Source organism: Synchiropus splendidus, chromosome 2 (genome assembly GCF_027744825.2).
Source record: "Synchiropus splendidus isolate RoL2022-P1 chromosome 2, RoL_Sspl_1.0, whole genome shotgun sequence".
NCBI classification, from domain to species: domain Eukaryota; kingdom Metazoa; phylum Chordata; class Actinopteri; order Syngnathiformes; family Callionymidae; genus Synchiropus; species Synchiropus splendidus.
The window spans coordinates 37,913,460-37,925,710 of NC_071335.1; the positions used below are offsets into that span (position 1 = coordinate 37,913,460).

At 42.1% G+C, this 12,251-nt stretch overlaps 1 long non-coding RNA gene across 1 annotated transcript; it reads right to left on the bottom strand.

Moving 5' to 3' along the window:
- Window positions 1–1,559: 1,559 nt before the first annotated feature.
- Window positions 1,560–3,310, bottom strand: LOC128754740 (uncharacterized). The gene is made up of 5 exons (XR_008413968.1): window positions 3,126–3,310; window positions 2,938–3,012; window positions 2,816–2,875; window positions 1,734–2,118; window positions 1,560–1,665 (listed from the first exon to the last, which is right to left on the bottom strand). It is a non-coding gene; the product is annotated as an uncharacterized LOC128754740 (long non-coding RNA).
- Between the last annotated feature and the right edge of the window lie 8,941 nt (window positions 3,311–12,251).

Sequence of the window (12,251 nt, forward strand, 5' to 3'; positions counted from 1 at the left end):
AATAGCTTCACTCCTGAAATTGAAAGAATTCTCATGCGCAGATTCATACCAGCAGTAAAAATCTCTGTTCAGGGTCTGACATACCGTCAACGGCATAGTCTGACGGAGGAGGATAGACCCCTATGTAATGCAATCTTTCGTGCTAAACTTGTGTGGGGGGGAAAAACCCTTGCACTGGTTGGTGAAACCTAGAGCTTTAGACCTCTGTAGGGCAAACAGGATCGTGACAAACGCTACAGTGACCTTTGCAGATGTGTTTTATCTTCATACCCCTTATGACAGCTGACGCAAAAGTAACGTGTACCTAAAACCCTTTGGGTTCTTCACCCCGTAATAGTGTCCCTGAAGTAGAAACAAGTATAAGGGATCCGAACCATCAGCAAAACCTGTGGCATAATGCGCTAATGGTTGGTTTGCTGTCGTTTTATGAAACAATTTTATGCCTCACTATCCGTTCAAACAGGGGTATATCTGTGAATGTGATAGGTGTTTGAGAATCTAAACCAGCTTTGTTTTGTAATTCCCTCCCCAACTCAACACAATCTTGATACGTACTGAGAGGATTAAGGAGACGAGGCTGACTGCAAAGCTGATCAGTTCCATCACCCCCAACTACATAGAGATGTCTTTTACCAATAATTTCAGCATCCAGTGTCTTCTCGAGTTTGCGTTTAGCGCCTCCTCAAGGGTTATGCACAATTTGGACCGTTAATTCAATTCTCTTACCCATAGCGATGACTGTCAGATTGCACTGTGTTGCTAAGGAGGTCCTCAAAAACAGGGTAGATATTTCCACCGTCACCTTCAACCACAACATTAACGTGTTCTTGAACATCTTCGCCAACCACTTCAAGCTGAGCCACATCCTCTCGATCTGCCAGTCTCTGCGCTTCTTCTGACCTGTTGCAACAAACCTCTGTAGAACGTAGCTAGATCAGGAGTGTCTGGTACAGCAGGGCGTGTTAGCACCCTTCTTATCCTATCGGTGTTAAAAGGCTCTGACTTCTGATTCAATACTGGTACCTCTAACACAGCATCCTTCCTGAACTAAATCATCAACACTGCCATCGCTACAACTAGAGCCAGACAGATCTATCAGAGGGTCAAGAGCAGGTGTTCCTGAATCAGCCGTCTGTAGATTATCAACAAACCTTTCTAACCAATCGCCATTGTCTAAAGAGGTATCAGCCCTACCCTCACGAGATGATGCAGGAACCATATTTATAATACAATTATCCTCTCAGCGAAGAAAATTGACTCCATGTTTTCATTTATACTCTGACCACATGTCTGAGGAGGATGTAGAGCAGGTCTATGATCAAACAAGCCAGACAGAAACATCCGTGTTGGTGAAGCACTCTGGTCAATGAGGTGTGGTGTAGTGTCCTGGTTGTGGGTGGATTCAGGGGCAGAACCGGAAGGAAAACCATGGTCGGCCATAACGTCATAATAAAATAATTTATTAATTTAATAAACACAACAGCAACCTCAAAACACAATCACCCAGCGCTGCTTTTAAATAATGAGGCTCCTGATGGACCTTACTGTGGTTGAACTTCATTCAGGTCAGTCCACGACATCTGTTGCCACCAGGTCCTTGTAGTTTTTGGAGCCTCACGATTTCAGACACCAGCGCTTTATTCATGAAGTCCTTCCGGACGATTTCTATAACCATAATATATAAGACATATGCATCCCAGCTGATTACTCATTGAAATAGTTGTTAATCTTACCTTCACGTAGATTTCTTGTCACCCGCCTGTATCTACGTGCTTGACGTGCCAGATGACGACTTTGTATCTCACGTTGATGCAGACGACGTTCAAGCGTACGTACTCTGCTTTCAAGCTGTTCTGTAGCCGTTGCAGTATAGAACACCAATAGGGTTGGTGATCTTGGGGTGCTGCGACAGAGCGCTCAGGGGCTGGTGGTAGAGTCCGGGGTTGGTTATGGCGGTGATGCAACGTAAGTCGGCAGTGGTATCCAAGGCGCTGTCAGGTCGTTGGCGGTGTTGGTTGCCCAGATGCTGACTTCGAGTCCTCAGCAGGGAACGATCCAGCGGTACCGAAGAAACAGGTGTCGATGTCTCCCACAAAGGCCAAGACCCAGGAGGGAGAGCTGAAACAGAATATCAGCAACAATACAAAATGTAAATACAATCTAGAAGCAAGACCCCAGATAGCAGTTAATATCATGAATATAAGCATAGTATGAAAATAAGCGGAGTAAAATATGACCTGCCGAAAAACAATTACATAATCATAACCAGTGTAGAGCCATGTTTTTTTCTAGCGATGACAATAACACGTGTAGCATCCGCATCAATACTCATGGATGCTGAAAACCATCATCACAACAGAAGCAAATAGTAAAGAGCGGAAAAAAAAACGCAATGTAGGGATCCACAAAGGATCGACATTTAAAGCATAAAAACAAATAGCAAATCACCAATCACTAGTGTATACTGTCATTAAAGCACATTACAATTAGTAAAATCACGACCTCTAGTGGCTACCATCGTTAGTTTAAATAGTAATCGCGACCTCAAGCCATAACTGTTAAAGCATATTACGGATAGTAAAATCACAATGACGCTTAGCAACAGTTACTCAAACACCTTCAATAGTAAAATTACACCGTCTAAAGCACATAGCCAGAACACAGATAAACCACATCACGGATAACAGACACATTGACGCTCTAACACCAAATAGCAGACACATCATTAAACCACGCACAAAATAGTGAACATACAGCCATTCAGCTGATACCGAACGGTAGAGATGTGTTGAGAAAATTGAGATTCACACCTTACCAAACGTTGGAGGCGGTGAAGCGCCGGGTAGATGGCACGATGTGCTCGTTGCCTTTGTATCTGTTTGTGAAAATACATACAGTAGTGAAGCGTAAACTATCACTGTAAATGTTTTTTCTCACCTATCAGCTGCTGCGTCTGGTGAATGAAAGGATCCGTGAGTGAACGCACCACTCCTCCGACCTCTGACTGACCGTCTGTTTTTGTAAAGAAACAGGCGTTGAATAAAACATAGGAAGTTAAGTATAAAACACATCGACAGAATGTGGTTAAAATACTTTTTTGACTGAACTGAATGTTTTGCTCTCACCGTCAGTTGAAGCGTCCCCTCCAATGAATGATCTGACTCCGCGAGGTCCCGATGACTTCCCGGTCTTGTCTGATTTCCGGGTTCGGAGCTGCTGGAGGGTAAATCACCTCAGCGCTGCTCTCTTGAATCCGGGCTCTCGAAAGTTGCTCGCATTAACTGCTCAAGCTCCTCAGCGCCAATCAACGTCTCAGAAGTTTTACACCGAGTCAATAATGTCTGAAAATAGAAGGGAGGCTGTTGTAGTACATAATGGAGATATTAACAAAAAAATTATAAAATGATTAAGTCTTTTTACCTGTATCACTCTGCGTTAAATGAACGTCACACAGATGGGTGACGACGCCTATGAATGAAAGGAGATATGATAAACATGACAAAGTTTTTTTCTAATATATATATATTCACCTACGGCGTGCAGAGGAAGAGGCATCCATAGCGAGACTGGAGTCCGATTGAAAAAGAGTCGGATGAAGTTCTGGAAGGTCTGGTCAACAGCAAAGGTTACTCCTGAACTGATGTAAAATGTGGTCTGAATCATGGTCACGTAAATACTCCGGTTGTTTGGACAGGGCCTAGGAACAGCTGTTGCGATACCTTTTTTGATCTGGGGAGAAAAAATAAAAAGTTGGAAGAGCCCAGCATCTGCTACGTAGCTCAGGTGTGGTTAATAACTTCTAAAATGATTAAACCAGAAATATTGTAGCTACTTACACGTTTTGATTATTTAGTCTAGAATGCAGAAACAGTTCGAACATTGACTAATGCTGAAACTTTAAAGTTTTATTTTCAATATCTCAATTTCATCCTTCAGGTAATGCCACGGAGCCACATCAAACCCCTCCCTCACGTAGACCCTACCTGACCCCCCACCGTGCCTAACCATTTGTTGCAGCTGTGAGGATGCAGCTGACCCTCCATTGCATCACAGGATGTAGCTTCCCCCTCTACCTTCATCATTTCCCTTCCCATCATAAAATGGGCAGGTTATTATTTTAATTTCCTGTTGATATAAAAAAGGGGGGAGGGGTTTTACTTATTACTTCCGGGGGGTCATAAATCAATTCAGGTTTGACATTTTGGTGCCTCCATCCCTCATATGCATCCCAGCTGAATACTTAATACTGAAAAAAAAAATCATTAATCTTACCTTTGCGCAAATTTCTCACTCTGTCGGAGCCTACATACAAGATGCAGCCTCTTGGACCACAGGGCGGTCTGCAGGCGGTGGTGGTAGAGTCTGGGGCTGATGCGGCAGAGGCGCTGTGTGGGTGTGGTTTGAGGGCGATGATGGTGGAGGCAAGGTCTGCGGCGATAGACACCAGGTCCTCAGCAGGAAACGATCCCGCTAGTAGCTCCAACCTTACCGCTGAAACAGGTGTCGATGTTTGCCACAAAGGCCAAGACCCAGGAGGGAGAGATGAAACAGAATATCAGCAACAATACAAATGTAAATACAATCTAGAAGCAGATTAGCAGTTAATGCTAAATGCTTAAGCCGAGTAGAGACTGTTAAAATACAGAGGAAAAACAAAAAAAATACTTAATCATACAACCAATGTCATCACTGACAAACTAAATAACAGACAGCGTTAAAAACAGCGTCAATAGTGACTGATCGCCTGTTTTACATGCACAAGTTTTGACTAAAACAAAAACACAAAGTTAAAACACATCCATGAAATGCGGTTAAAATCTTTTTCTACCAAATGGGGGAAAAACAAATGTATACATCTGATGTGCTCTTACAGTCAAACAGTTCAAGCAAACCGTCGACTGGATGATCAGACCTGGCAATTGACTCTGCAGGTTGTGGTTGAGTTCCTGGTTCCATCTGATGTCCTGGTTCCAAGCCATCTCCTGTAGCAAACACCAAAATGCAGAAAACCAAACAAGGAATGAACTAAGAAGGGAGCAGACAATAAACATGCACGCACAAGCCAGATCTATCAATCACATAGGAAACCAATGGCACAAGTGGAAGCTCTTTACCTGAGGATGTGAAGTGACCTTCTGCCAACACAGTCTGGAACCAAGGTGTTGAAATGAGCGAGGTTTGATTGCAAAATTGGTCCCAGCTGTGTAGCTGTGAAGCTGGAGGAGGGGTGAACAGCAGGACAGGAAACAGAAAGACACACATTATATATCGACTGCCTCTTATTGAAACAAATTAGTTGATTCAATTGATATCTGCAGAATAAAGCAGTGAAGTCTGAGCCAGCAATAAAAGGGATTAATCTAAAGCATTTGTTCTCACTTGTTTTAGGTGCATCGGAAGTATGCACCTAAGGTGCACGCGTATCATGAACTTGGTTATCTGCCAGGAGAAATGATGTCACGTGACATTATCATGACCAACTGATGGCATTTATACAGTGAATAGTCAATACACATATTAACAAAGATCTAACATTTTCACTTTTTTTGGAATTCATAACTCCAGAGAAAGAACAGTTTTCACCAAACATTCCTAAATTATGGAAACATCATGTATCACGTCTGTCATCATTTGACTAGAACACTTAATTGGTGTGATCAATAACCGGCTCCCTTTTTTGCTTCCAGATTTGCTTGCTGCAGAGAACATCCACCAGACATTGAAGAGAAGACTGTTGAAAATTGCTCCTTTTTCATCACTGCATAATCTTTAACGGTACGTCTGATCTTTAAAGACTCACAAGTGTTGAGGGAGAGCTTTGATGTTGATATTGAACCTCTTTATTGCAGTGGCCTGGGACCATGCCTCATAAAGGAAAGAGATCTGCCGAGAAATTTCCCAAGGCCCAGCCCCCAACATCCCGTAGTCAGTCAGATACAGTACCCTGAAATGCCCTGGTACCTCAGCAGGTAACTTTTTCTGTTGATAAATGCAGGAAATCATGTTTTGTAAGACCACATATTTTGGGGGATAGAAGGGATCACCCTTGTTATGGCACACTGCATGTGGTGTCTCTTCATTTGTGTCAAGTTTCGAGTTTTTCTTTTTTTGGAAAGGCATCTGTTAAGGCCTCAACATTCCTCAGTCCTTTACATAAATAAAAGTTTGCAACTAGTCACATCCTCACAAATGCATGCAGAAAAAAAAAAACTTCATTTCGACTGCACGTTTCAGAATGAAGAAAAGGGGAAAGTTTTGACATTTTACTGAATTGGAGGAAACAAATCACTATCTTTTAGTTATGAGAAATGAATCTGTACGATCACGGGTCCGTCTCCTTCACATGTCCGGCTGGAATGCACTACTTGAGTTCCGCGAGCAATGGACCCCAGTCATTGTGATGTTTCTTACGGGATTCTTCTGTGAAAAACATGTCGTCATGTTCATCTCCACCTACATGTTTGTGATATGTGCTATGCTCAGCTGCAGCAGCTACAGATAGAACATGAGGTATAACATGTTACACTTGTCCAAACCAGATGGACCATAAACACTGCAAATGACAGTGAATTGGATAAATTTCTATTTCTAAATTTCAACACTACACTTACATACAGGACTGTCTCAGAAAATTAGAATATTGTGATAAAGTTCTTTATTTTCTGTAATGCAATTTAAAAAACTAAAATGTCATACATTCTGGATTCATTACAAATCAACTGAAATATTGCAAGCCTTTTATTATTTTAATATTGCTGATTATGGCTTACAGCTTAAGAGAACAAAAAAATCCTATCTCAAAATATTAGAATATTTCCTCAGACCAAGTGAAAAAAATGTAAAACAGCAAAAAAAACAAATTCAATCATTTGAAAATGCCCATTAATGCACTCAGTACTTGGTTGAGAATCCTTTCGCACGGATTACTGCATCAATGCGGCGTGGCATGGAGGCAAGCAGCCTATGGCATTGCTGAGGTGTTATGGATGCCCAGGATGCTTCAATAGCGGCCTTTAGCTCATTTGTATTGTTGGGTCTGGTGTCTTTCAGCTTCTTCTTCACAATACCCCACAAATTCTCAATGGGGTTCAGGTCAGGGGAATTGGCAGGCCAATCCAGGACAGTAATGCCATGGTCAGTACACCAGTGACTGGTGGTTTTGGCACTGTGGGTCCAGGTATCAAAAGCCACTGTCCGAGAAATGGGCTACAATAGCCTTATTCCCATGGTCAAGCCACTTCTGAAGTCTTGCGTCTGACTATATATGGAAAAGAAGCACTGGAAAGTTGCAGAGTGGCCCAAAGTCTTCTTTTCAGACAAAAGCAAGTTTTGTATTTCATATGGAAGTCAAGGCGCCAGAGTCTGGAGAAAGGCTGGAGAGGAGCAAAATCTAAGTTGCTTGAAATCCAGTGTGAAGTTCCCACAGTCAGCAATGGTTTGAGGAGCCAGGTCAGCTGCTGGTGTCGGTCCACTGTGTTTCATCAAGTCCAGAATAAATGAATGTGTTTACCAAGAGATTTTAAAGCAATGCAGGCTTCCGTCTGCTGACAAGCTCTATGGAGATGATGATTTCATTTTCCACCATGATCTGGCACCTGCCCACAGTGCCAAAACCACCAGTAACTGGTGTACTGACCATGGCATTACTGTCCTGGATTGGCCTGCCATTTCCCCTGATCTGAACCCCATTCAGAATATGTGGAGTATTGTGAAGAAGAAGCTGAAAGACACCAGACCCAACAATGTAAATGAGCTAAAGGCCGCTATTGAAGCATCCTGGGCATCCATAACACCTCAGCAATGCCACAGGCTGGTTGCCTCCATGCCACGCCGCATTGATGCAGTAATCCAGGCAAAAGGATTCTCAACCAAGTACTGAGTGCATTAATGGGCATTTTCAAATGATTGAATTTGTTTTTTTTTGCTGTTTTACATTTTTTCACTTGGTCTGAGGAAATATTCTAATATTTTGAGATAGGATTTTTTTGTTCTCTTAAGCTGTAAGCCATAATCAGCAATATTAAAATAATAAAAGGCTTGCAATATTTCAGTTGATTTGTAATGAATCCAGAATGTATGACATTTTAGTTTTTTTAAATTGCATTACAGAAAATAAAGAACTTTATCACAATATTCTAATTTTCTGAGACAGTCCTGTATATATCTACACTATACTGTGATAAACACAATAAAATGAGTAATGGACACAGATTTGTTATCATCTCAAAAATAAGTTCCCCACATTTGATAACACAGCAAAGACCAGCAGTAAAAACAAAGAATGCCTTACAAGTCTGGTACTATTTTTTGAGGTAATGTATTGATTAACACGACTGGCACAATCATTAGCATTGGTAACACAACAGAGACAGCAGTGAACACAAAATTGACTTACAAGTCGAGGATCAGTAGAGAAGCCTTTTGTAGCTCTCCCTTATTGCCAGGCTATAAATGCATCTCCTATATCGACTCTTGTCCGGGATCTTGCTCTGTCATTCCATTCTGCTGCCATGATGTAAACAAAGGAGCTCAGCTCACTGCCGAGGCCGCTCTGTGTTTCTGCTGTAAAGTGTTGTGGTGTAGTGACGGGCAAAACAGTTCATTTTAGTGACTCAGTTCATTAACTCTCGTTCAGTAAAAAGAACGAACCTTTTTTCGAGTCCTACAGTTCTTTGTTTCGCTGTCTAGTGGCGACATGCAATACTGCGATTGAATTGTAATTGCAGTTGGATTTAAACATCAATTTAATTGACTTTTCCAACATGTTACAAATAAAACAAAGTGTCAAACATGGCATGCTGTTGAACAATTTTGACCAAATTATGCATTTTTTCTGTTTGCAGACATAATGTAAGCAATTTACTGCTTGAATGAAGAAGTGGTTGGACATCATTGCATGGTATAAATGTCCAACCTCAGAGCCTCTGATGCCTGAATTAGTTAGATTTATGCATAACAACAATATGAATCATGAGGCATAGTCTAAACCATCTTGAAGAGTTGGCCTGGTGTTTGACACCATATGAACAAGTAAAAGGTCAGCAAAATATCACCACTGAGGGAAGAATACAGGCACTCTCATCAGGGTAATGTTAGAAGATAAATAAAATAACAGGAGGAAGATTTTTAAAACTGTTTATTTTTTTTCGAAACATAAGAATAAATGACTCTCTCCAGCACATGGAACTGATTCTGCAGCATCCTCCTTGACACCCCACAGGAACAGGGTCTGAGAGACAAGAATGTTAGTTTCAGGAGAAAGTAATAGAACTAATAGAGTGAGAGCCCTTCTCCATGTGGCATTTACATTTTCTCTCTTCTTTATGAAGAAATTTGAGGTTTGACTCAGGCAGCCAGAGAAGGTATTAGTCACATTTAACATTCCAACTTCTGTCGTTGCTAGATCTATCAAAATCCCAATCACCTTAGCCACTCTGTATCCCTCATCCAGAGCCTTGAAGAACTCTACCATGACCGAGACCCCTGTCAAAGCTCTGGCTTCATCATGTGTGCAGTCATTGTCCTGAACAGGTACGGGAAGTGTAATTTACCCCCTGGATCCCTGTAGGGTAAAACGGGTACATTCAATCCCCTGGGCGGATAGACAACTGCTTTGATAAAAACAATGTACTGCCTGGGATCCCTGAAGTCCTTGTGGATTATGTGGGATGACCTGAGGGGTAGTTGACGTGAGTGAGTTGACGTAAGGATTAGTGATGTGTCGTTCTTTGAGCGAGTCTTCAAAATGAACTGAGAACTACGAGTCATCTCACGGAGTGATTAGTTAATGCGCATGCACAGATACGGTTTCCTCACGTCACCGGCATTTTTTTGTTAATTTTGAAATCCGCTATCAGAAGTCTTGTCACTTCCCATGACTAATAACACTTAATCGTCCGCTGTAGCTCCAACAGAAGTGCTGGATTCGTCCGCTTTGTTGTTGGATTAATAGTTCCTGAGTACATGGATCATGATCAAGAAAATACTCCTGGTAACATGTGTTGCATTGTTTGCTTCTCTCTTTCCCTACCCTTTCCAGTGTAGAGTGTCATTCAGTGTCAGTTTGAAGAACGAATCGTTCCCTGTTTTGTTCAATTCTGTTTCTCGTTCAAAGAACAAATTGTTCCCTATTTCGTTCAATTCTGTTTCCCACTCAAAGAACGAATCGTTCACTGTTTCGTTGAACTACATGTGTCGCACTTAATTCAGTCCCCGTATGATGAGCTCGTCTGCATTCCATCCTCCGTCTTTATTGTAAACATCATTAAAGCAGCTGCGTTCAGCTTACTTGCTCAGTGGCTGAGTTTTAGCTGCTTTAGTGATCAATGTCACTGACGTGGTCTGCCTGTAGCTGGGCCGGTGCTTCTCCAGTTCATAGCGTGCTCAGTTGGTGTGAGCCACCTGGGGACGACGCTCTTACTGCAGGGAGGCGTCTGATGTGGCCACGATGCACAACCTGGCCTTCATCGTACACATCTCATAGTACAAGGTCTCATACTTTTCATCCTCTCCTTGAACTCACAAGTGCTACAGCTGCTAGGACGGTCTTCACCGTCTGCCTTCTGTGCTTGGCGAAACCAGGATGTTGTAAATGGATTCCACCCTGCCAAATGCTGAGGTCACTTCTCTCATCTGGGAGTCCAGCAAACTCTTTACAGGTGCAGTTTAAGTTTGAGGGCTTTGTTTTTTGCACAGATATCCTCTCATCAAAACGACCATAGTAATGTGGTTCAATAGCTGACGTCCATTCAAAACTTTAAACTACTTGCCTTTCAGCACCGGGGTTGAAGAATGGTGACAATGTCCAAAGCCATTTTCCATTCATCTGTGGTCCCCTCTCTTCCCTGTTGCCCCATCTCTCTCTCTCTCTCTTCCCCCTTTCAACACTCCCACCAGACCTCACACAAAAATACATGAGGGCAACACCATGTGATCCAATTGCAGGTACTTTTTCTATGCTAAAATCATGTTGCTGATGCAGTGTGTGACCACTAACATTCTTGTCTCTCAGACCCTGTTCCTGTGGGGTGTCAAGGAGGATGCTGCGGAACCTGTTCCATGTGCTGGAGAGAGTCATTTGTTTTACGTAATTTATTATGTTTTGAAAAAAATAAGTTTTTAAAATCTCCCTCTGTTATTTATCTTCTAACATTACCCTGATGAGAGTGCCTGTATTCTTCCCTCAGTGGTGATATTTTGATGACCTGTTACTTCTTCATATGGTGTCAAACACCAGGCCAACTCTTCAAGATGGTTTAGACTATGGTTTAGACATTAGACTGATGTAGAGCCAGCATCAGAGGTTGTGCTGGTTTATATACATTTATACCATGCAATGATGTCCAACCACTTCTTCATTCAAGCAGTAAATTGCAGACCGTATGTCTGCAAACAGAAAAATTGCAAAGTGTCAAACAGCATCCCATGTTTGACACTTTGTTTTATTTGTAAAATGTTGGTAAAGTCAATTAAAAAGACCTTACATTCAATACAATCGCAGTATTGCGTGTCGCCACTAAGAACTGTAAGACTCAAAAAAAGATTTGTTTTTACTGAAGGAGAGTTTATAAACTGAGTCAAAATGAACCGTTTTGCCCATCACTAGTAAGGAGGTTACATCAGCGTAGTAGACTTGTTCACCAGGCTTAGCGGTGTAACACAGCTTTAAAGCACTGGTTCTACTGCCGTAGAGGGCATTACGAAGGTTGGGAGGCTCCGGGGGATCTGAGATCGTTTGACTGTTGAATGTCATTCATGTTCCCAGATGATGATATGTACCCTATGATCAGAGTTTAATGCCTGCTCTCTCCGGTCGGCGAATTCTATGGTCTTCCTCTTAAGGCACGTTCACACCGGCGTAGCGCCAGTGGTCAGTAGCTCGTAGCTTGCTCAGGTAGTGATTAGTTGTCACCTGCCCGATTCGAACATGTCGCCAAAGTAAGTCAGTGGCCGGGGGGCGTGGTCTCAAGTTGTGAATTGTGGATTTAAAGACAGCGGAGCTATATGTTTTAGAAAAAAAAAAAGGAATAAACATCTGTAGGTACATAATGTCCTCCGAAATCGCTCACAATTCTGTGAGTATCACCACCTCCTCCAGGAGCCACTTTACGGGAAACATCATGAAATCACCAAAGTTAGGATCTTTTTTTTTTTTTTTTTTTTACAAGGGAACTTTTTCTCTAGTTCTCCTTGCAGTTGTAGACTACAAATACTGCTGCTGACTAATTGAGGTGGGTATGAGAGAAGTAGCG